This window comes from Ambystoma mexicanum, chromosome 13 (assembly GCF_040938575.1).
Source record: "Ambystoma mexicanum isolate Mex_15411 chromosome 13, UKY_AmexF1_1, whole genome shotgun sequence".
NCBI lineage: Eukaryota > Metazoa > Chordata > Amphibia > Caudata > Ambystomatidae > Ambystoma > Ambystoma mexicanum.
This window is the reverse complement of record NC_090938.1, coordinates 100,165,049-100,190,762: the sequence shown is the minus strand read 5'-3', so window position 1 is coordinate 100,190,762 and position 25,714 is coordinate 100,165,049. Positions and strand designations below refer to the sequence as shown.

Here is a 25,714-nt window from a genome sequence, read left to right as displayed (position 1 = left end):
GAGATATGTTCAGCAGGCTGTCATGATGCCTACCCCCGGAGCACCAGGCCAGGCCCAGCACCCCCGGAAGCAGGCATCATGCCCTCGGGTAAAAGCCTAGCGGCCCCTTATAGGGGCTCTTTGGACTCAGTCCTGGCGCCAAAGGCGCCAGGCTCATGTTGGACATCAGTCCTGGCGCCATAGGCGCCAGGCTCATAAAGGGAGGTGTTTTGTGCACTTACCTGATGCAGACCATGCTGCACGCTTCAGGCCTCCCTGAGACCTGAAAGGGGCTATTTTTTCATAGGGACTATTTTTTCACTCGGGCGTGGCCAGGGAAGGATACATACCTAGTTGGGGAAGGATACATACCTGGGACTTCTTTGGAGGCTATTTAAGCCACGCCCAGACAGCAGCTCATGCTTCGCGTTGTTCTGCTTCCTGCAGCTTAACGATCACTGTGTCTGCTCCTGCTCCTGGACTCCAGCCACACCCGCCTCGAACCTGGAAGACCTGCAAGGAAGGAAGAGAAGAGAAAGGTGAAAACCAAGGACTATTTCAAACTTCTTACCTGCATCCGGAATCTTCTCGCCAGCATCCCTGAAGAAAGACTTCCATTTAAAAGCATCGCGTTGCTCGCTGCAGCGCCACGCTTCACTCACCTGTCCTCAAGACATCTCCCGGCTCCATCGCGGCTGTCAGCATCGGACGCCACATCTCTGCACCTAGGGGAGAGAGGAAGAAATAAAAGGTGAGCAGAAGGAACACAGAAGGAAAGCCTGATTAACAGCCATAATATTTACCGGCTTTTCTTCCACATTTCGGGTCGGCGCCGCCCCGTTGGCAGGTACCGTACCCCGGCCCCTATGGGGAAAGGACAAGAGACATTTCTGGGGAATGATAAGGACATTTAGAGGGATCGCCCTCATCACTACTCACCTCAGCAGTTTAATCCCTCGACGCATCGCCTTCATTCTGCACCTGAAATAAAGGACAGATCACAGGTTAGAAAGACAACATAAAGGGGGCCTTACTTGAACTTTGAACTTTCATACTTACGGCGCATCGCTCAGGAAAGTCAAGTGGATTTTGCCAGCGCCATTCTGAAAACCAGTGAAGTAACTGGACGAACGCGCGCCCCTGCACCAGAAGCAGGATGGAGATTTCATCCTTCCAAACCATAAGGTGAGCTTAAACCGGGGTTTGGAGGAAGTTAGAGAGGAACGAAGGGGAAAGGGGGGAGCTAGCACACTATTCTGCAGACTGTTAATCCCCTTTCTCATCTGCAGAAGGATATTCCTACGGGCCAGGCAAGCACGATTTGGAGGTCCTGTCCAATCGGTGTTCCGGGTCCTGCGTATCACGCTAGAAGAGGCCACAGCAATCCAGACTAGACCAGCGCCCCCGTGGGAACCAGGTGAGCGTTACAGAATGCGAAGCCTTCCTACAAATTCCCACCCAGGCGCTCTGGAAACTTCCGAAACTGACCAGTTGGCCCAATTACTGGGGGAATTCCGGGCCGAAGTACACGCCGCTGGTCAAGAGACTAGTGCCCTCAGGGGGGAAGTGATTGTAATAAAGGATAGAGCTGATGACCTGGCTAGACAGCTTTTGCAAGGTCAAGCTGGACAAACTCCTTTACCCGGTTCCGGGGGGAACCCCGCTCCTGTGGTTTCCAGTAACCCGGTGCAGATTAATCTACCTGGAAACATGCCGCTGGCCCCACCTGAACGCTTTGCTGGGGACCCCAAATGATTTGCCGTATTCATGAATCAGTGTCGTTTGCACTTCCTATGCAGACCTGGGGCCTTCCCTAATGATCAGACCAAGGTAGCCTTTGTGTTGTCATATCTCAGCGGCTGTGCTGCCGATTGGTCAGCCCCACTGGTAACTCAAGATGACCCGATTCTTCGTGATTTTCAAGGATTTCAAACAAGCATGGAAAAGTTATTTGCTCGACACTCCCAGGGACAGGCTCTGGATGACGAACTTTTATCTCTGTGACAGGGCAAGCAAGACCTTCTATCCTACATTGCAACCTTCAATAGACTAATTGTGGAAACTGGTTGGCCAGAGGATAAAAGAATCACGTTATTCTATCGAGGTCTATGCAGAGAACTTAAAGATGTCCTGGCACAAGTTGTAAATCCGCCCCACGAATGCACTGAATATATAGACTTAGTGGTCCAATTGGATCACAGGCTGCAAAACAGAAAAGCAGATCGGTCCAAGTTTGAAACCCGGGTGTTGGCCAAGACCCACGCTAACCCCAAGGGGGCTGATGGCTCGGAGCCTATGCAAATCGGAGGGGTTAAAGGACCCCTAACTCAAAAAGAACGGGAAAGAAGACGACAGATGCAATTATGCCTTTATTGTGGGTCCTCTGGACACTTTCTACGAGATTGCCCGGTTAAGCCGCCCAAGAAGGTGGTAGGAGCCGCTGATAAAATCCATGGAAACTCTGTATCGGGAAACGACCACGCCCGGCAAGCGTAGGGGTCCGCTTGCCGAGCTTGAAAACTAACTCTCAGACCTCGCATTTCATTGTGCCAATGGTCCTCGTAGATCCGGAACAGCCTAAACGGCTGCATGCTATAAAGGCATACATCGATAGCGGGGCTATAGGAAACTATGTGGATCGAGAATTGGTCTCTAAGATAAACCTCCCTCTGCGTCCTAAAACCAACAAAGATGTCATCACCACAGTAGATGGAACCGAAATTGCCTCTGGACCGGTAACACATTCCACAGCTGAGGTGACACTTGTAGGTCCGGATGGCCATCGGGAGGCAGTTGTGTTTGATGTAATCAAGGCTCCACAGTTTCAGCTTATTTTCGGAATCCCTTGGTTAGAGAACAATAATCCTCGAATTGATTGGCGAGCGAAGAGAATAAACTTCCCGGATTGTGCACAAACCTGCTACCCAGAAAATCCAAAGATTAATCTAGCATCAGTAACCCCTGTCCCCGTGCAACTACCTCCAGAGTACCAAGACTTTCAGGACGTCTTCCAAAAGGAACAGGCCAACACGTTACCTCCCCACAGATCGTACGATTGCCAAATCGATCTGGTGCCCGGTGCACAACCCCCTTGTAGCAGGATTTACGCCCTTACTGAACCAGAGAATCTGCATTTGAGACAATATTTAGATCAATACCTCGCCAATGGTTTCATTCGCCCGTCAAAGTCCCCGGCATCCTCAGCTTTGTTCTTCGTGCCTAAAAAAGAAGGCGACCTTAGAACTTGTATCGATTACCGCGCATTGAACCAGATAACTGTTAAAAATCGTTACCCTCTGCCTCTGATCCCTGAACTCCTTGACCAGGTGAAGGACGCTTGCGTATACACCAAGTTAGATCTCCGGGGGGCTTATCATCTGGTACGAGTAAAAGAAGGCGACGAATGGAAAACGGCCTTCCGTACAAAATATGGACTATTCGAATACCAGGTGATGCCTTTCGGGTTGTGCAACGCGCCTGCAGCCTTCAAATTCTTCATGAACGATGTCCTTCGGGAACTCATCGATGTCTGTGTTGTCGTGTATATCGATGACATTCTTGTGTACTCCTCTTCGGAATCTGATCACAGAAAGCATGTCAGGGCCGTCCTAGAGAAACTGCGCCAGCACAAACTGTTTGCCAAGCTGGAAAAATGTGTTTTCCATACCACCGAGGTTGAGTTTCTTGGATTCATCCTGACACCTAAAGGGGTCCGAATGGATTCACGGAAAGTGGATGCCATCCTCAAATGGCCATCACCTAGTTCGGTGGAAGGTGTCCAAAGCATGCTTGGTTTTGCCAACTTTTATCGCAGGTTTATCCCAGAGTTTTCACGTGTGGTGCAACCCATCACTGCACTCTTGCGAAAAAATAAACTTTTTGAATGGACCGAGGAAGCCGAACAGGCCTTTCAGGAGTTGAAAGCTAAGTTCACGTCTGCACCTATTTTGAAGCACCCGCGTCCCGATCTCCCATATATAGTCGAAACCGACGCGTCCAGCTTAGCCATGGGAGCTGTCCTGTCTCCGAGAGACCCAGAAACCAACCAACTGCACCCCGTAGCATTTTGGTCCAGAAAGTTCTCGCCGCCGGAGATAAATTATGCGATTACCGATAAGGAACTATTAGCCATAAAGTCCGCCTTGAAGGCTTGGCGGCATTATCTCCTCGGCGCACGGCATACCATCACCGTGATCACTGATCACCGAAATTTACAATATTTAAAAACTGCCAAGGCTCAATCGTCTCGACAGCTCCGATGGGCTTTGTTCTTTGCTGAGTTCGATTTTGTAATCACCTACCGCCCCGGCTATAAGAATGGTAAGGCGGACGCTCTATCCCGAATTGGAATGGAAGAAATAGACACAAACTCAGAACCTGTGCCGATAATTCCCGAACAAAGAATTTTGGGGATAACCACTTTACAAACCCTTGAAGACATTCAAGCACGAGTGAAACAATTCCTGGACTCTTCAGCCTTGCAGGATTGGATCAAAAGGGGGACTAACTTTTCAGTCAAGGATGGCTTACCTTACTTCCAAGGACGCTTATTTTTGCCAGGAAAGTAATTGCAAGAACCGGTTATTTCCCATCATCATGATACCCTGATGGAAGGACATCCTGGCATTGCCAAAACAGAGGAAAAGGTTAAACGACAATTCTGGTGGCCTTCCTGGCGAAAGGATATTAAATCTTTCGTGATGTCCTGTGGAGTTTGTGCCCAAAACAAAGGTCAAAAGACAAGACCCGCCGGTCTTCTTCAGCCCTTAGACATTCCACCAGCACCTTGGCACACCCTGTCACTAGATTTTATCACGGACCTGCCCTCTTGTAATGGTTACAATACTATTCTGGTCGTGGTGGATTTATTTTCCAAAATGGCCCACTTTATTCCATTGAAAGGATTACCTTCAGCCTTTGTTCTTGCCAAGGAATTCCTCGAAAATATCATCCGTTTGCATGGATTCCCGTCCATACTAGTCTCCGATCGGGGAAGCCAGTTTATTTCTCATTTTTGGAAAAAGTGTTGTCAACTGGCACAAATCGACGTAAGATTCTCGACCAGCCACCACCCACAGACCGATGGTCAGACGGAGAGAACAAACCAGACCCTTGAACAATATCTACGATGTAATTGCACCAATCGGAGGGTAATTGGAAGGCCATTTTATGGGTGGCTGAATATGCATACAATAACTCGATACACTCTGGAACTGGTCAGAGCCCCTTTTATACCCTATATGGACATCACCCTCGTACTTCAGACTTGGACTCACCTCTGAGCCTTGAAATGCCCGCAGTGGACCATTTGCATTCTACGATTACTCAAGCCTTCAAGGATGCAACTGCACATTTGCAACATGCGAAAGGGAAATACAAAAAGAATGCGGATCTGCATCGAAGAGAGGCGCCTCCATACCAAATAGGGGATCAAGTATGGTTGGCTACCAAACACCTATCACTCAAGGGGCCTCGAACTTTTAATCCAAGGTATTTAGGCCCTTACTCGATCAAAGCTATAATCAACCCAGTGGCAGTCAAGCTCGATCTACCAGCTAACATGCGGATTCACCCCGTTTTTCATGTGTCACTTTTGAAACCAGTGCACCCAGGAACCAGATTAACAAAGCCACCAGAACCGAGTCAGATAGATGGGGAGCCTGAATTCGATGTGAAGAACATTTTGGATTCTAAGATCTCAAAATCAAAACTTTTCTATCTAATTGATTGGAAAGGGTACGGGCCTCAGGAAAGGTCTTGGGAACCCAGTGATCACGTACATGCACCTCGGCTGGTAAAAAGGTTCCATCGGAATTTCCCAAACAAACCGAAACTTCCAGAAGGAATGACCTTGGGAGGGGCCTTGGGGGGGAGTGCTGTCATGATGCCTACCCCCGGAGCACCAGGCCAGGCCCAGCACCCCCGGAAGCAGCATCATGCCCTCGGGTAAAAGCCCAGCGGCCCCTTATAGGGGCTCTTTGGACTCAGTCCTGGCGCCTTTGGCGCCAGGCTCATGTTGGACATCAGTGCTGGGGCCATAGGCGCCAGGCTCATAAAGGGAGGTTGTTTTGTGCACTTACCTGATGCAGACCATGCTGCACGCTTCAGGCCTCCCTGAGACCTGAAAGGGACTATTTTTTCATAGGGACTATTTTTTCACTCGGGCGTGGCCAGGGAAGGATACAGACCTAGTTGGGGAACGATACATACCTGAGACTTCTTTGGAGGCTATTTAAGCCACGCCCAGACAGCAGCACATGCTTCGCGTTGTTCTGCTTCCTGCAGCTTAACGCTCACCGTGTCTGCTCCTGCTCCTAGACTCCAGCCACCCCCGCCTCGAACCTGGAAGACCTGCAAGGAAGGAAGAGAAGAGAAAGGTGAAAACCAAGGACTATTTCAAACTTCTTACCTGCATCCGGAATCTTCTCGCCAGCATCCCTGAAGAAAGACTTCCATTTAAAAGCATTGCGTTGCTCGCTGCAGCGCCACGCTTCACTCACCTGTCCTCGAGACATCTCCCGGCTCCATCGCGGCTGTCAGCATCGGACGCCACATCTCTGCACCTAGGGGAGAGAGGAAGAAACAAAAGGTGAGCAGAAGGAACACAGAAGGAAAGCCTGATTAACAGCCATAATACTTACCGGCTTTTCTTCCACATTTCGGGTCGGCGCCGCCCCGTTGGCAGGTACCGTACCCCGGCCCCTATGGGGAAAGGACAAGAGACATTTCTGGGGAATGATAAGGACATTTAGAGGGATCGCCCTCATCACTACTCACCTCAGCAGTTTAACCCCTCGACGCATCGCCTTCATTCTGCACCTGAAATAAAGGACAGATCACAGGTTAGAAAGACAACATAAAGGGGGCCGCACTTGAACTTTGAACTTTCATACTTACGGCGCATCGCTCAGGAAAGTCAAGTGGATTTTGCCAGCGCCATTCTGAAAACCAGTGAAGTAACTGGACGAACGCGCGCCCCTGCACCAGAAGCAGGATGGAGATTTCATCCTTCCAAACCATAAGGTGAGCTTAAACCGGGGTTTGGAGGAAGTTAGAGAGGAACGAAGGGGGTAAGGGAGGAGCTAGCACACTATTCTGCAGACTGTTAATCCCCTTTCTCATCTGCAGAAGGATATTCCTACGGGCCAGGCAAGCACGATTTGGAGGTCCTGTCCATTCGGTGTTCCCGGTCCTGCGCATCACGCTAGAAGAGGCCACAGCAATCCAGACTAGACCAGCGCCACCGTGGGAACCAGGTGAGCGTTACACAGGCATGACAGTGCCACCCCCCAAAGGAGCAGCCTCTCCCCTTTTCGAGTGGAATTGCCTTAATAAAGCTGGAGCATGAATGTTAGACAGAGGTTCCCAGGATCTATCCTCGGGACCATAACCATTCCAATCCACCAGATAATACGGTTTCCCAGACCGTAGCCTCATGTCCAGAATGTCTTGTACTTCATATTCGTCTGACCCTTTCACAGAAATAGCAACAGGCCGTATAGGCAATCTAGTAGCATCCGAGCACGGTTTGATGAGTGACAAGTGGAATACAGGATGCACTCGCCACCGTTGTGGCAATGCCAGACGGACAGCCGCCGGATTTATAACGCGGAGCACTTCATATGGCCCGATGTATTTAGGCAACAATTTCTTTTTACCGGTATCCTCAAGTTTTTTGTGGACAGCCATACCTTCATACCTGCTTTGTAGACAGGTGCAGGGATTCTATGAGCATCGGCATAGGTCTTATCTCGTTTTTTAGCTTGCTCCAATTGCTGCTTAACTTTCTTCTGTAGACTCTTAAGATCTCTAAAATTACGTCCTGCTGCAGGAGTATCCAAAGACAAACTGGAATCCAAAGGAATGGATCGTGGGTGTTGCCCATACAAAGCATAGAAAGGTGAAGTACCTATGGCACTATGGTAGGAATTGTTATAGGCGAACTCCGCTGCCGGCAGAACATTGAGCCAATCTGACTGAAACTGCAGGCACAAACATCGCAGATATTGTTCCATAGTGCTATTGACTCTCTCAGTCTGTCCATCCGTTTGAGGGTGATAAGCACTAGACAATCTGTCATCAATTAGTAATGCCGAATTTAGTGGTCTCCAAAAACGTGACGCAAATTCTGAGCCCCTGTCAGTGATTATCACTGAAGGTAGACCAAAAAAACGGAATATATGCCGGATGAATAGATCAGCCAGACCAGCAGCTGTTGGTACACCAATACAGGGGATAAAAAGCGCCAATTTTGTAAAGTAGTCCACCACCACCCATATGGTATCGTAGCCTTTATTTCTTGGAAGTTCTACCACAAAATCCATTGATATCATGTACCATGGTTTTTTAGAAACAGGTAGAGACTGGAGTAAACCCACTGGCTTGCCAGGAGTGTTCTTGCATTGACTGCATACAGAACATGTTGAAACATAATTTATAACATCTTGTGTTATAGACGGCCACCAACACCATCTTTTCAGCAACTCTAGAGTCTTCTTCTGTCCAGGATTGGGTGGCAATCAAGGAATCATGACCCCAACTGAGGGCCTTGTTCTGAGTGGTACCAGTTTATAGATAGAGTACTCCTTGTTTAAAAGGCAAACCATTGTATATATCAATATTCAATTCCTGAATCAATTGTGGATTTAGTTTCACCCACTCCTGTAACTCATTTTTTAGGGAAGGTTGTGCAGAACAACTACATATCACGTGATCTGCCAACAACTTATTTTGCACCAATGGTTCTTCTTTCACCTCTTCACCGATGCGAGACAAGGCATCCGACTTGACATGTTGTCTGGCAGGGCGATAAGTAATTTGAAAATAGTATTGAGCAAAAAAAACATGCCATCTGGCCTGTCTAGCTGTAAGAAATTTCATAGTTTTGAATGCCTGAAGATTTCTATGATACGAATACACCAACACCTGATGTTTGGCCCCAAGAAGATGATGTCGCCATTCTTGGAAAGCATCCTTGATTGCAAGTAATTCACGCTCAGTGACAGTATAGTTTTGTTCATATGGGGTAAGTTTGCGTGAGAAGAAAGCAACTGGATGCTCCTCCTTAGTTTCTGCACAAACTTGCGAGAGTACAGCTCCTGTAGCGACACTGGAAGCGTCTGCTTCAACGATAAACTGACCATCCGGATCAGGATGTTGAAGTACAGGTGCAGTGGTAAATGCTTCCTTTAACCTCTCAAAAGAAGCTTGGGCATTCTGGTTCAAACAGAATGGAACTTTAGAACTAGTTAAAGCTGTCAATGGGGCCACTGTTTTGGAGAAAGAACGAAAAAATCTGCGATAAAAATTCGCAAAACCTAGAAATTACTGTACTGACTTGACATTGTGTGGAACAGGCCAATTCAATATGGCCTTCACTTTGGAACGACTCATTCGAACACCTTGATTGGTAATGTCGTAACCCAGAAATTCCACTTCTTGTGTATGAAAGACACATTTCTCGGCTTTAACAAAAAGTCTGTTCTCTCTCAGTCTTTGTAAGACAGCTAACACGTGTTTAACATGTTCTGGAAAAGATGATGAATATATCAAAATGTCATCCAAGTAAATCACCACGAATTGGTCCATCATATCTTTGAAGATATCGTTCATGAAGAACTGAAATGTGGCGGGAGCGTTACAAAGACCAAAAGGCATCACTAAATATTCATAAAGGCCGTACCGCATCTTAAAAGCGGTCTTCCATTCGTCTCCTTCGCGAATGCGAACCAGATTGTAAGCACCGCGCAAGTCCAATTTAGAGAAATACTTGGAAGTTCCTAATTGATCTAACAGAACATTAATCAGTGGTAAAGGGTACTGATTCTTTATGGTGATGTCGTTAATAGCCCTGTAATCAATGCAAGGCCTTAGATCTCCTTCCTTCTTTGGAACAAAGAATAAAGGAGAGGCAGCCGGCGATTGAGATGGCCGTATAAATCCCATATCAAGAGCTTTATCAATGTATTTTTTCAAGAAAACATCTTCTTTGAGAGTTAAAGAATAAACTCGACCAGTAGGAATTTTAGCTCCAGGAATTAATTCAATTGGACAATCATACTGCCTATGTGGAGGCAGCTGTTCTGCCTGACCTTTGTCAAACACATCAGCAAAATCTGCATATTCACTTGGTATATGTGTACCGCTCTGATGTACCACACTAATAGTGGAAATTCCCTCAATAGAGACCAAAATATGTGATTTATTTGACACCACCTGACTGGTAAAGCAGTGTTCGTTGCAAAAAACGGAAGGATATTGGATCAATCCCGTAACCCAGTCTATGGCAGGATTATGAAGAGTCAACCAATTAAGTCCAAGTAATAGTTTGTATTGAGGAGCCACAATGACATCGAAGACTATTTCCTCCGAATGACCATTTGATAAAGTCATCTGAATAGGTACAGTCTCCTGAGTTACCATACCGGAAATCAAGACCGATCCATCCACAGTATTAACAGTTTCAGGTTTGTTCTTGTCTATAAGGGGTATAGAACATTTCTTGGCATATGTGATATCGATGTAATTATTAGTGGCTCCAGAGTCAACCATAGCCTTGGAAACCAAGTTTTGATCATCGAAACGTAAAGTAATCTCAACAGCTATCGGTGAATGCGCTGGAAATGTAATGGAGTCCGATGTAACACTCGACACAGGGACTCCTGCTACTGTCGAGTTTTGGCGTTTCCCGAAGGCTTATTTGGTCTTTTAGGACATGCCGCCAATAAATGCTCAGATGAACCGCAATACATACATAAGTTATTTTTCCTTCGGTTCTCTCTTTCTGCTCTAGACAACCGGCCTCTCACCGCACCAATTTGCATTGGTTCAGGATCATTCGAATAAGGTGCCGGTGTATCAGAACGAACCGGTGCATGAAGGAAAGGTTTTCTCTCTCCTTTGCGGGCATTTCTTCGGGCATCAATTTGTAAAATTAAATCAAGAAATTTTGAAAAACCTGTAGCAACCACTGGGACCGTGGACAAGGCATCTTTGAGTTCTTCTGAAAGACCCTTGTAGAAAACAGCCGTCTTCTTGTCTTCCGGCCATTGGGTTTCGGCTGTTAATTGGTTGAATCGTGCAATGTAAGCCAACAGAGGTTGAGTGCCTTGTTGTAGATTCAGCAACTCCAGATCTGTGGCTTGAGTAGCGTTGCGCATATCAAAGACTTTGTTCATAGCAGCCAGAAGATCATCGCAATCGTACAACAAGGGGCTATTTGATTCCAATAAAGGATTTGCCCAAGCAGCAGCTGTACCCCCCAAATGGGAAAGCACGAATGCTGCTTTAGTAGTTAGATCAGGAAATGAATTAGGCCGGCAAAGGAAATGAAGTCGGCACTGATTAACAAAAGTTCTATAGGTTTTAGGATCACCTGTGAACCTTTCCGGGGGAGCCAAGGGAAACTGTGTGGGCATAACCACTTTAAGAGTTTCCTGTGATAATGATGGTGTCGTAGTCCCAGATCCAGATGCAGTGGCTACTGGAACCCGTGCTCCCTGAGGAGTGGCATGCATGGCATCTTGCATAACATCCATTCGATGCCGTAGCATGTCCTGTGCCGTAATCATTTCATTTCTCAAGTCAGTGATTAACTGAGTCAAAACAGTTAAAGGATCCGTACCCTCCATGGCTTCTGATTCTGTCATAAATCACCAATGTATCAACTGAAAAGGATACGGTAACCAAAAAAAGATACAATTTGGTAGGGCTCTTCCGGATCCTATTTTCACACGACTTGATTGTAGGCAGGTCAAATTAGACCTTCCAAATGATACAACTCTCTGACTGAATGAAACAGGCAGAGGGATGGATCACTGGAAAGGGCGTGGGAATTGTGTAGGAAGTATGCCTAGGATAGATAAAGTATCATAAGAAACTGTCCCAATCGAATTACTAAGATAACACAGTATTAGTATTAATTCAGACACTGACCTTATGGCAAAAACTGAAGTAATCCACGAAAGTTTCTTGAAGAAAACCAGGTGTTGAACAAACGACAAAGGAAGGGAAGATTAGTAGGGGAGACTTATCCCGAACGGCACAAGGCTCTCGCTAGATACCGGGTTGGTGCACCACAGGATAGCGTCCAAAGTACTGTGCACAATCACCTTCCAATAGTTCATGAAATACTTGTTTTCCCACGAAGAACAAAAATTAGAATTTCAGCTGTTAACTGTCACAGGTACCAAAGGTTCAAAGTAGTTCAGAAAACCACATGCAGGATTGCACGCGATAGAATACACGCAGCCAGGCCAGCCGCGCTTGAAAACAGCGTCCGCGTGTAGATATTTAGCACACGAACAGGATACACGCAGCTCAGGACAGCCGTGCTTGCAGACAGCGTCCTCGTGGAGATTTGACACGCGAACAGGATTCACGCAGCGCAGGACAGCCACGCTTGCAGACAGCGTCCGCGTGGAGATTTGACATGCAAACAGGATTCACGCAGCTCAGGACAGCCGCGCTTGCAGACAGCGTCCGCGTGGAGATTTGACATGCAAACAGGATTCACGCAGCTCAGGACAGCCGCGCTTGCAGACAGCGTCCGCGTGGAGATTTGGCACGCAAACAGGATTCACGCAGCTCAGGACAGCCGCGCTTGCAGACAGCGTCCGCGTGGAGACTTGGCAGGCTAACAGGATACACGCAGCTCCGGAATTAGCGGGTGGAGGAAACACGCTCAAAATAGGCCAAAGAAGTTGCTGAAGGAAATGCGAGAACGCAGGTCCGGAGTTCAGCTACCAAAACGCTAAAATTGACTTAATCAGAAGCAGCGATCAGAGTTTCCACGCTGCTTATGTACGCACTGCCGTGATACACGTGACGGACCTAAGTCACGTGAAATTTAACAACGTGAAAAATGCAGACGTCGTTTTCCGGGCAATGCATCGAACAACCTCCATTTTGAGTAGAATGGTCTAGTGGTTCTATGGGCGTAACTCATTTTGTATGGAGAGGTCGTTCCTGGTCCAGAGATATGTCCAGCAGGCATGACAGAGACCATCAGTCTGGGGGTGATATACAGCCGTTTTCAAATGTTTTATCTTTAAAATCCCACAAACTTGCTCCAATACGGCTGACATAAAATTAGTCCCACGATCAGTGATGATTTCTTTTGGTATTGCTACTCGACTGAAAAAGGGTATTAATACGTCACAAATGTTTGAAGCGCTGGTTGACCTGAGAGGGAAAGCCTCAGGATACCTAGTTGCGTAGTCAACGACCACTAGGATGTATTTATGACCCCTGGATGATGGTTCTAAAGGGCCAACAATATCCAACCCGATTCTACTAAAAGGCTCCACCACGATTGGCATGGGTTGAAGTGGAGCTTTTTTTACATTTGCTCGATTTTTCTTCTGACACTCAGGGCAAGTCTGGCAAAATCGGGTTACTTGAGCATATATTCCTGGCCAGTAAAACCTCCCTAAAATTTTCTGTATGGTTTTCTCCGTACCCAAATGTCCTTCGCCCAATTGTAAATGAGCTACTTCCATGACGGTCTGGTAGTATTTGCTGGGACTAACAATTGTTTGGTGGCAATCCCATTCTCATCCTTACTGTATCGATAGTACAAACCCTTCTCTTTGATGAAGAAGGGTCCTCTTCCTGATATTTCATCCCAAACACTTGCCCTAGCATTTGCCAATAATGGGTCTAAATCTTGGGCCATGCGAAAACTATCGCCACCTTCATCAATTTTCCAATCGACCACTATCGGAAAAGCATTTCTTTCCCCCCAGTCCTTCTTCAACCTTCTTATAGTAGCTTTGGTTTTCTTTTCTTTAGTTAGAGTTGTCGGAATCTCATAGCGAGCAAAAGGGGCATCTTGCAACCAACTCTCCTCAACTTTCTTCACTATCCTGGCAAGGTTCGGTACATCTGAACTGAAGTGGCTCTGGCAATACCGGCATCACAGCGGCCCTGACCTCCATTTGTTCTCCAGCCACCTTTAAATGTATTTCTTTGGTAGGGTACGATCTTACATCCCCATGCACACAGCGTATAGGAATCTTTTTATTAGAAAGCTTCACATCCCCTACTAGTTCAGTACTTACTGCGGTCTGTAGGCTGCCGGTATCCACCATGGCTCTCGTGGGTTTCCCATCGACCTCAGCCTCACAGGTTCTAGGAATAGGGAGATCTTGTCACTATTACTGGTTCAGAGGTTTCTCCTTCCTTGGGAACCTCCATGTTCCCCACGTCCATAGGTTCTGTCTTGGTTCTTTTAGGGCACATACTCGCCAAGTGTCCCCATTCTCCACACTCGAAGCACTGTATTCCCTTGGGAACCACACTTGGTGCTCGAATTCCGGCGGGACTTTCACTACTGGGTCGTACTCTAGTAGGCTCCCAATCTGTTTTCCTGAGCATTGAGTTGGGCCATCTTGAAGCGCCTAGGCTCTTGGAAGTAGAGTTGTTGAAGTTGACATTTGGTTTGGTGTTTGTCAAATAATTCATTGAGCGTCCCTGACCAGCTTTTTGATACGCGGAGGCGATGTTAACGGCCTCCACAAGGCTGGGCCGATGATGTTGACGGACCCAGCGCTGCATAGGGATGAGTAGGGCTTCAATGAATTGTTCCATAACAATCTTCTCATTCATTTCTTGAACGGTGGTGTTCGTTGTCTGCAACCACTTATCTCCCAGTTCTTTTACCCTATAAAAGAGTTGACGGGCGTCTCTTCCGGTTGTAACTTGATCTCTCGGAACTTTAGCCTATAGGCCTCTTCATCGTGACCCAAACGTTCTAGGACCACTCTCTTCATCTCCATATAAGTCGTCTCCCCCGTTGGATTGGCCGCCTGGTAGGCACTCTGCATTTCGCCTGTCATGAGAGGCGCAATATAATGGCACAAGCTTTCATTAGGCCACTGTGCATTCCTCACCACTCTTTCAAAGTTAATGAAAAAATGCGCGGGAAGTACTGAAGCGGGTACCTGAGCATGCCTACGAACGGCAGTAGCCTCGATTAATTGGGCTTGTTGGACTTGAATGGCTTGCTGGAACGCCTGTCTATCAGCTTGCGCTTGCGTTTGCTGATTCTGTAATTGCAAAGCTTGTTGGAGAAGTTGTTGTCCCTCACTCAGTGTCTTGATGAGTTCTTCCATGGCGTTTTATCTCGATCCCACCTCTGACACCAAATTTGTAAGCGTGTACTCTCTATATTTTATGAAGTAAGTACGCTGAGACTGAAAGTAGATGTTTTCCAGTTAGTGGAACAATTTTTATTTTTGCATTAACTTTCTTTTCTTTCTCTATTTTAGGAAAAAGAATACGTTTCGTCTTGGTCGAGGACTTCTTTGGTTGACAGTTTCAGGCAGCGGACTTGGTACCTTCAGGTAAGCCTCTAAAGGTAGAAATGTTCTATTCTCATTTTCTTCAAGTCCCTCTCATGGTTTCCGTCAGTTCATTTCACTACAAACGCCTTTGCCTTTTCGTGTTAATTCACTGCGAATGTTCCCAGCTCTGTGGATTTTACAGTCTTTTTTTTATCAACTAGCTTTGATGCTTCATTCTCTTTCCTGACGGCAATTTCTTAATCCTTTAACATCTTGTTTAGTAGACTCTTTCAATGGGGAACAGTCTTTTCCGTTTGCAATATCCACTGTACACATACACGTGTGCACGCACTTAAACTCCTCTCTCACTCCGGCACTCTTCGGCTCACACTTCGCTTGATTGGTTTAATGTTTTCCCTTGCGACTGGCTTGCAGCGTCTCTCCTCATCAAGTCTCTAGTCCCTTTTATACGCTGCAGGCTTGTTGAGGCTTCTGCCTTCCAGTCGCACTCCCTTTTAATGACTCGGCAGTGGCTAGAAAGCTCCGCCCCCCAGCTGACTGTTGAATGAACCTCAGTGACACCGTTGCACTCACCGAGCTGCTACGTGGGAGTTCCGCCCCTTCAGCAGTGTTGTAATCCGAAAAACAGAGTTTCTGCCCCTCGCCTTTACTTCACGTAACAGCGCGTTCCTCACTTCATGTTACGCTCCCCTTCGTTGTAACGATCTTCGGACCGCCTGTTTCGGAAGGGATCTCCCCCACCGCACTTGTTTCATAGGGGCGTCGCTGCTCTCACTCCTCCTCCCCTCTTTATACTAGCGTGACGGCCTCTCTCTCACCTTGACACGCTGATCTCGGCGTGAAGATCTCAGAACTGGCAGCACACAGTGATTGACGATCGCTCCATGAACTTCAGCAACATTTTCTAACATAAGCGCAACGGCGCAACTTTTACTACTTAAAGTTAAAACGGTCTTCCTTGTTTTCTTTCCGGACCTCCTCAGTAAGCCCAGCTATAACCGTCGTTTTCCTCCTCCAGCTCCTCCGTTCCCTAGCAACCAGCAAAACAAGAGAACAAGGTCAACAGCTTGAATCGCTGCTGTGATTGGCTAAACACACTGTCAATTAACCTCTCCAGCTGATATAAATATTTAACCCTTTGATGCCCTGCTTATCTCGCTTATGCTGGTATTGCCAGAGCCAACGCCTGACGGAAGATCTCCTGTGCACTTCAGAGTGGATCCATCACAGAGACCCGGGACAAGGGTGAGGTGGGAGACGTCTGTTATCAATGGGCGTATTAGGGGGAAGCTGTTTTGAAGTGAACTGTGCCGTTGCGCACACTTTAGTAGTTCATTTTGGTTAAGTTGAGTTGGCACCTCCGGAGTGAACGGGGCAGGAAAAGAAGGCGGAGCGAGGTCGGAAGAGTGAGAACGGCTAATGTCAGAGCCCGGCTTGAAGAGCCGTTGAGACGAGTCCTCCTGATCAGTTGAGAGCCGGTGAAAAGGGGCAGAGCACTACAGCGGATCGAGCACACCCGATCAGCTGAGAGCCTGGTTGTCAAAAGGCTCACACGTAAGAGGGGGCCGTGACGATTAGCCGACTGTAAAACGGCAACTGCGGATATCTGAGGAGCGAACCGCTCGCACAAGGCAAGCAAGACTGGTCAGCTGTTGGAACTGTGTGGCAGGAGAAATGCCGTCTTTCAGTGAAAACATTGTATGCAGTGAAACGAGGCCCGCCCCACGCATTCAAACCGAGCTAATCAGCTGTGAGTAGATCAGCCTATAAACGCTACTACACAGAACGACGAGCTGACAAGGAGGCAGGGCTTAGCCCACAAAGGGGAACCGTGTTCAAGGAAGATCGCACAGTTTAACCCAAAGCAGACAAGAGAGAGAAAGCAAAATCAGACGTAAACAAAGACAATTCTAATGAGAAGTGAGAACCAGTTTATCCAGGCAGCACGATCAGGCCTCCCTGTGGAGAGAGAGAGAGAGAGAGAGAGAGAGAGAAAGTGCAAGGAGAAGATATTAGGATAATGAGTCTGCTGCCAAAGAGACTGTACAAGTGATAAAGGACTCTAGCAACATGAACACTTAAATGAACCATTTGAGAAATCAGTAAGATGCCCATTTCTCCATGGAACGTTTCTTTTTATGTTGACAAGAACAAACCTTTGATACAGCGGATGAGCTTCCACGAAAGAGCGCTTCTACTTCACAGCAGATGAGTGCAACATTAGCAGATGGCTTTCTTAAGGACTCAAGGATGTGCAACTTGAAACCCTGTCCACGCTACAGTATTTTCCCAGTTTATTACCTTGATTCTTTCTTTTGTTGTTAAAAGAAATAAAACCCAGTTTGAGAAACAAACTTTAAGGTGTGCATGTCTCTTATTCCCACCCCAGGTGTAACAGGAAAACAGGGGAGAAAACAGGCAAATTGAAAGCCCCAAGAAATGTTAAAGGAAAGATTGACATTTATTTATTGAACCACAGAACGTTTGATATTCAAGAACTGCATAAAGGAACCTGGTAGGGGAGTAAACAAAGCAATTTGCAAGTCCCAATATGAGAAACTAAAGGGCATCTCACCTGCTAGTCCCCAGGGATCTCTCTTTCAGGTGGCCAGGGCACGGTGTGAGAAAACTGAAGGTGTCTCACCGCTAGTCCCAGAAATCTGTCGTCCAGTTGGCCAGGACACGGCCATCGCTATTAGATCCAGTTCCTCTGGGTGGACCAGTTGGGTAGGATCACCTGGATGGGGGGGTCTTCGGTGAGTGGAAGTGGGACACCGAAGGTTAAGATGTGGTACCCCCTTCCCTGTAACACCTTTTCCCCATCCTACCCTGTAGGATACTTAGAAACTATACCCCCCTTTTCTGACACGAACACTTTCTTACACCGTACTAGTCAACAGACTAACACCAGAGCCGTTTACTCGACATGTCCCAATACAAGGGTCAGGCAGAGTCAGGCAATTGACAATAATCACACACACCTGACTGCCCTTTACCTTCCGCACAGGGATAAAAGGCGGAGCATGACAGCACACTATGAGCAAGGCTGAACACACAAGGAAACAGCTACACAAAACCAGCAGTTGAAACAGAGGAGAAAGGCGTCGAGACCAGGAGGGACGATGAAGGGGAAACCGCCCCTTGCCCTTTTCAACTCAGACCCGCAAAGCCACCGAAAGGGAATTCATAAGACCGGGAGTTACACCTGGCATGTGGAGGGACAGATGTCAACGGTGCATGGGGGCCTCCCGCATTGATAGCACAGGCGGGAAGGCACGCTGGCTACCGTGGTACCATCCTTGACTCCAGAAGCAAGTCAAGTCAGTGAACTCGATACAATCAGTGAGTCGAAGGAAGCTGATAGCAAACCGAATTTTATTGAGCCCAAGGTTGCAAGTGGCAACATTAGATGAACGCAAGAATTTGAGAACAAAGAACTTGTGTATATTTGAAGTTTTGAGAAAGCCCGAGAAGGGCCAGCAGCAGAGTGGTCAGGCACGGCAGGGGTGCTCATTCGAAAGGACTCTCGCTGGCCCATTTTTCATTGAAACTGTAAGTACCAGAAGGCCCTAGCAAAGGGCGGCGTGAGGTGTCGTAGTTGTCCTACAAGGGTCACGTCAAATCCCTTGTACTCGAAAGTCTCTGACCCATTGCCAAGAGAAAGCTAAGGGAAGTGAATCCTGCATCATGAGAAAGTAAAGTGAACTGTATATTTGGCAAATGTGAACCCGGTTGAGGGATGCCCACGAGCTGGGGTGAAAAGTTCATACAGTCGTAATTTGGAAAAGCTTTTTGACCTCTGCCATGAGCTTGCTCATTAAATTTTAACCTGGGTCGGTCAATATTTCCTTGAGAAAGCCACCCTGGAAAAATACGGCAGGAGGTGTTTAAGGATTTGCTGTGTGGTATTATTTCTCATTGGGAATGCTTTGGGGTATCTAGTGGCACAATCAGCAATCACAAGGACCTATTTGTTGCCTAATCTGGATGTTTCTAGAGGTCCAATTATGTCCATTCCGATTCTTGAAAAAGGGACTTATATGATTGGTAAAGAATTCAAAGGGGCAGGCAAAGCGACGTGTGTGCTAATTTTTTGACATATTTCACACATCTGGATAAAGGTCTTTATATCAGTGTGGATACCTGGCCAGTAAAACTTCCTACTGATGTCCGCTTGGGTTTTGTATTGTCCTAGAATGTGCGATCTCCAGTACAACCTTTAGGTGGGTCTTCGGGATCACCAACTATGTTTCTATTAACCCTGGATGTTTCCCTTCTGTACAACAATCGCTGCTTTAAGAAGAAAAGGGGCTGCCTTTTCCGATAGCTTCTCCCTCTGCAATACCCTGTAGAAACCCTGTACGCAGAGCTGTAGAAGAGCTGTAGAAGAGAAGCAGCCGCCCAGAGGAGATGCCAGGAACTGGTGCGTGAACAGAAGGGAACAATTAAACAGGAGGGCTCCTGGGGGCTGCTACATGCCAAAAGTGAATGCTGAGTGAAAGAAAGAGGATATGCAAGATACCGTGAACCCTAAGAAAAGGGTGTGATGAATAATGCGGAATAAGATGAACTGTGAGCAAGGATAAGAACTTTGAACTATTGAATACTGAACTAAAAGAAAACTTTTGACAAGCATATGAAATCTTTTGATAAACCTTTGAACAGATGACAAGTTTGTGTAAAGTGCACATACAATATATGGAAAGCAAAGAACAAGGCTTATGAAATGCAGTGAAGAGCAAGTATTTAATATTGCTGAAAAGTGTGAAAGCAAAGAGGTGAAAGAAAAAGAGCACCACAAAGTGAACCAAATGAAAAGAACTCATTGTGGCAAAGTCAAAACACTGGCACAGAGGAAAACACATTGTGGCAAAGCCAAAGGGCTGGCAAGGAGAAAGCCAAGTGAGTGTGAACCAGAACACAGCTGCAGTTACAAAAGAACCTGTATGGGCAAGACAGCCTAAGGTTTTCAGTTGCGTGACCTGTAACGGGTGGACCGTATGGTCCAACAACCGCTCATAGATGGGGATACCTTATCTGTGAAAGAGACATACAGAGAGAGCAAATCCAAGTGTATGAAAGAGATTGCTGAAGTGAAGAAGAATAAAGCAATCTATATGAAGTGGCAAGAATTCAGAAAGAGTGTAAAGTTAACCTGGAACTGGGTTTTGAACATTAAGAGACCGAGACTAAGGACAAGTTGACAAGCTGATGTCTTGGGGTAGGGAAACCTGAGACCTTTATGAACTTTGTTGCTGTCTTGAGGAAAGGAACCTTGAGGGGCCCCTTTTTGCAACTGTGTTGTCTTCTCAGGGAAGGAAACCCTGAGACTTTATTATAGAACTGTCTTGAACTTGGGGAAGGGGAACTGGAAAGTGGGCCAGGAGCTGGAAGAAGCTCAGCACTTTGGTTTTGAACATGGTATCTTTTAGTGCTGACATCCCTGCACATTGTTTAGCTTTAGTTGTAAGGGCAAGTGTAGGTTTTGGACACAGACAGACTTTTTAGTTGATCTTACTGACTCAGACCTTCCTTAGTTTTTTTAGGTAAGGAAATCCCACCTTGGCATAGGGCAAGTAAGTTAGGCTTTCAATCATCCTGACATTTGAGTTAATAAACTTCTTTTGTTTGAACGCTGAATCTATTGTCTGCGTCTTTCTTCATGATGCCTTCACAAGTGGTGTCAGGATGGGATGTGGCTCACCCGATATAAGCTGGGGAACCCTAAAATTTGAGAAGCTAAGTGCCGGAGCATCTGACCCATCAGCAGCCACAAATGGCCCTAATGGATTTGATATTTGTAGCAGTAGGGAGATTATTCCCACAGGTGAAAGGAGACCCACTGATTTGATTCTAATTCCACCTCTGGATACATATATCAGAATAGCTCCCAAATCCGGGCTGGCATGGATGTTTGGAATTGATGTATTAGCCGGAGTTATAGACCCAGACTTTAGAGGTGATGTTAATGTGTTGTTAAAAAATCATAAGGATCCATTCCAAATCCGTCAAGGGCATACAATTGCTCAAGGGGTACTTGAGAAAGCAATGTTCCCTAGGGTTAAAGAGGGATCTTGGAAAGAAGGAACAGATAGAAGTACTCAAGGTTTTGGAGATGCAGATGAAACACCTGATGCCCCTCCCAACCCTGAACCCAGATAAGCTAAAGAGGAAGAACCCGAGACACTTCCAGACCTAGCCTTTGCCCAAAGGAACAACACCTTTTTGGCTGAAGCATTTTTTACAAGTCCTATCTGAGCCAGGGGGTCGTGAGAAAGGGGGACCCTTTTTCTTTTTGAAACATGGACTTCTATATAGAGGAGATATCACTTCAGAGGGCTTGTTAAAAACACAGTTGGTTGTCCCTAAAAGTCATAAGCAGGTGGTCCTCAAGATAGCCCATTCACATCTGATGGGAGGCCATCTAGGACAGTCCAAGACTAAGGCACAAATAGCGAATACATTTTACTGGCCCGGAATCCATGCTGATATTAAAAAACTTTATTCAGGCTTGTGAAATCTGCCAGAAGACTAGCACTCATATACCACCACCTGGTCCCTTAAATCCATTACCAATAATTGAAATTCTGTTCTCAAGGATTGGTATAGTCATTGTGCAACCCCTATAAACTTTCAAACTGGGAAATAAATACGTTGTGGTCATTGTGGACTATGCAACTTGATACCCAGAGGACCTTCCCCTGAGAGCCAACAACACACAACACATTTTGAAGCATCTGCTCCCTTTATTTTCCAAGAGTGGGGTTTCCGATGGCACTACTTTCATGAGCAAACTTATGGGGGAAGTTAAACAACTGTTGCATATCACCACACTACGAAGATCAGTGTATCATCCCCAGACAGTTGAAAAGTTTTAATAACACCATAAACACCATACTATGGAAGCTGGTGGAACAGGATGGTAGGAACTGGTATAAAGTGATTCCATGGGCTTTGTTAGAAAAACCCCTCAGGCATCCACAGGATTTTCCCCATTTGAACTACTTTATGGACGGGAACCCCAGGATGTCCTGGATGTGTTGAGGGGAACTTGGGAAGAGGGAGAAGCCCCAATTCCACCCTCCCAAACTGCAACTAGGCCTAAAGAACATATGACAGATGTTATATTTCTGCAATCACTCCTTTGCCACCTTCCCCGTCCCCCTTAAGCACTCCCTTGTGCACCCCTTCTTAAGAAGCCCTCTGCAGAACCTTCCTCCTTTCCTGGGCACACTCTTGGAAAACCTGGCCATCTCCCAATTAACCTTCCCACTGAATCTGTTGGTTGTCTCCACAACCACCAGTCTGGCTTCAGAGCTGCCAGAACGATGGCAAATGCTCTCCAGAACACCTGTGAAGACCTGTTCACTAACCTTGACTCTAACATTCCTTTTGTCCTCATTCTTCTCGATCTTTCTTCTGCTTTCAATATGGTCAACCATGCCATCCTGCTCAATCGCCTCTGAGACAACCTAGGTATCACTGATCAGGACCTGGCCTGGCTGACCTCCTTTCGCACTGACCGACCCTCTCAGATCCAACTGGGTTCTTTACTCTCTTCTATCTCTCTTGCTACATGTGTGGTTCCTAAGGGGTCTGAACATTCTCGCTGGCTTACAACCACTACCTGGCACCTCTTCCTCTCTGCATCGCTACTTTCCGCTTCAACTTTCAGTGTCATGCAGATAACACCCAGCTCTCTTTCAGGCTCCCCTCAGCCACCTCTTCTCCTTCTCTCATACCACACTCTCTAGCCGCAATTCAGGAATGGTGCACCATCAATGATCTCTGCTTTAATGCCACTAAGACTGAGATCCTCCTCAGTGGAACACCAGCTACCTCCTTTCCTCTCTCTCTCTCTCTCTCTCTCTCTGGCTGTCTACTCTGGGCCCTCTTCCTGCTCCTACCTGTGAGGCTAAGAACCTTGGGGTCATCTTTGACCCCACCCTCTCCTTCACTCCTCTCATATCTGACGTCTCTAAGAAGTGAAACTATCAGCTGCACCTCCTCCGAGGTATTCTTCCTTTCCTCACTTTCCCCCAGACGCTCACTGTCTCTAGAGCTCTGGTCCTCTCTAGGCTGGACTGCTGCAACAGCTTCTTTCTAAATCTGTCTGCCTCTACTCTCTGACCTCTACAACTTATCGAGAACAGGACTGTGAGACTTGTCCTTGACCTCAAGCCCAGGGATGGGATCTCTCCAGCTCTAAAATCTCTTCACCTGCTCTCTGAAACAGCAAGGATCAAGTTCAAGACCCTTTGCATCATCCACAAGGCTTTGTGGGGCCTGGGACCGCACTACATCCATCTCTCTCTTCCTAAACATTTCCCTTCTCGAGCTCTCTGCTCATCCACCTCCAACTCTCTGAGGGTCACTCACTTCTCCAAGCAGAGAGTTGGGGGCAGATCTCTCTCTTCGGCTGGGGTCTCCCTCTGGAACAGCCTCCCTGTCTTTCTCAAACTTGAGCAGAACCACCTCTGGTTCCGGAAGCAACTCAAGACCTTCCTTTTTTGCTTCTGCTTTCTCTCTTCCTCTCCCCTGCTGATGTCCAGACTACTCCATGCACTGGTCACCTGGCTACCCTCTGAACTTGTGCCCATGCTACTGCATGTCCAGTTGCCCTTTGTGCTGCCTCCTGGCTCCCCTAAAACTTGTGGTCTATACCCTACAGTCCCCTCGCTCTGCACTTTATAAGCCAACCACTGGCTGCACTTGAGTTACCTGCACTTAGCCACCTGCTAGCTGCACTTGAGTTACTTGTTCTCCCCCGACCCCTTGGCATTTCTCCCCTTCCTCTTCCCTGCACCTGCGCAATTTGAATGACACAAGGCCTAGTAAGATCATTTTTCATCTGCCCTCTGTTTCCCCCTCCATGTCTTGTCGCACCTAGAAACACTTGTGTACAGGCACGTTATAAATTTCATACCTGCCCACCTGGTACCTTCCTGGTTGCCACTCTTTTTCCCTACATAAGGAACCCTCCAGCCTCTTTTCCTTTGCAGATGGGGAGCAGGTGCAAGTGGATCTAGGTCACCTGGCGTAAGCTCCGCCCACCTGGTACCTGCCTGGTTGCCGTTCTTTTGCCCCACTTAGCAAGTCCCGCCCACCTGGTGCCTTCCTGGTTGCCGCTCTTGTTCCCTACTTAAGGAGCCCTCCAGCCTCTTTTCCTTTGCAGATGGGTAGCAGGTGCACATGGATCTAGGTCACCTGGTCTAAGCCCCGCCTACCTTCTTAGCCCTGCCTCTTCCTTCCTATTCTTAGATCAAGGGTGTCTCTTGCCCGGGTGTCTGAAGCGAAGGGCAGTCGAAGAAAAGGGCAATTTCTGTTTGGACCTGTCCGGACCAGGAGGATCCAGGGCCCGAACCCCTGCTCAGGCAGCAAGTAAGCATGCACCAACATGTGTTTACCCCCTCTGTCCCCACAGGCCATCCCCACCCCTCTGGTCCCCCATGATGTTCCCTTGTGCCCCCCCTTCCCGTACACAGGTGTTGCTGGTTTTGCTTGATTCTACTACCCTGCTCTCCCCCCCTTCGAGCCTACTTCTGCAGGAGTCTGTCCTGATACATTCTGGCTTCACCATCACCGTCTTGTGGTCAATGCTGTATTTGACTTTTATGGACTTCATTGATTCACTGTTCGTCACCCTTTCTCATGGTGGCCCTGAATCATGCTGTTCCCATCGTCATCTTGTATCCAGGCTTGCAACATTATGTGTTACTACTGACTTCTACAATTGTATTCACTCTCCCCCTCTTGCTTCTCCACTCTTTTTAACTGCTTACTCTCTGTTCTCTCCTCCTCTCCCTTTCTCCCCTTCCCTATCTCCTCCACCTCTTCCCCTTACTTTCTTCTATGCACTTACTCTATCAGAATTGTCCCTGGACCTAGTATGATAGCAACCTCGTCTATCTCCTCCCTCTCCCCTTAGTTGTCCCCCGCACCGCTCCAGTACTATCTGAAATGTCATCAGGCCTCGTACGATAGTCGCTTGTTTTGTTCCTCCCCTCCCTTTCTGCGCCCCTCTCCCTCACCTTTTGTTTTCTTCAGCTCTACCAGAAATGTCATCAGGCCTAGTACGGTAGTCGCCTGTCTGTTTCCATTTCCTTCCCACTCCCCCCCTCCCTTCCTTATCTATGTCTTAACTCTTGAACTATCTGAAATGTTGTCAGGCCGAGTACGATAGTTAATTTCATATCCTTACTTTTCATGGCCTGTTAGAATGTCATTGTATGTTTCCTTGTTCCCTGCCTTGCCTTGAAGCGCTTTGAAACACATTGGGCCTCATTACGAGAATGGAGGTAGCCATGGAGCTATTAGCTCCATGGCTGCCTCCGTTCCGGGCTGCATTACCGGTTCCTGCAATGGGGACTTACCGGGTTACTCCGACATAGGAGGACCCGGTAATTCCTCCTTGCAGGAACCCATCCCCA

At 47.2% G+C, this 25,714-nt stretch overlaps 1 protein-coding gene and 1 long non-coding RNA gene across 2 annotated transcripts in view; one reads left to right on the top strand and one right to left on the bottom strand.

Moving 5' to 3' along the window:
• LOC138520939 (uncharacterized) overlaps positions 1 to 25,714 on the top strand; it is a 212,172-nt gene that overhangs the window by 4,659 nt on the left and 181,799 nt on the right. The window contains exon 2 of the long non-coding RNA XR_011282893.1: positions 15,249 to 15,323. This is a non-coding gene — a long non-coding RNA (uncharacterized lncRNA). The remainder of the gene's footprint in view (positions 1 to 15,248; positions 15,324 to 25,714) is intronic.
• LOC138520938 (5' exonuclease Apollo-like) overlaps positions 1 to 25,714 on the bottom strand; it is a 129,348-nt gene that overhangs the window by 43,175 nt on the left and 60,459 nt on the right. The gene's annotated exons all lie outside the window — the stretch shown is intronic.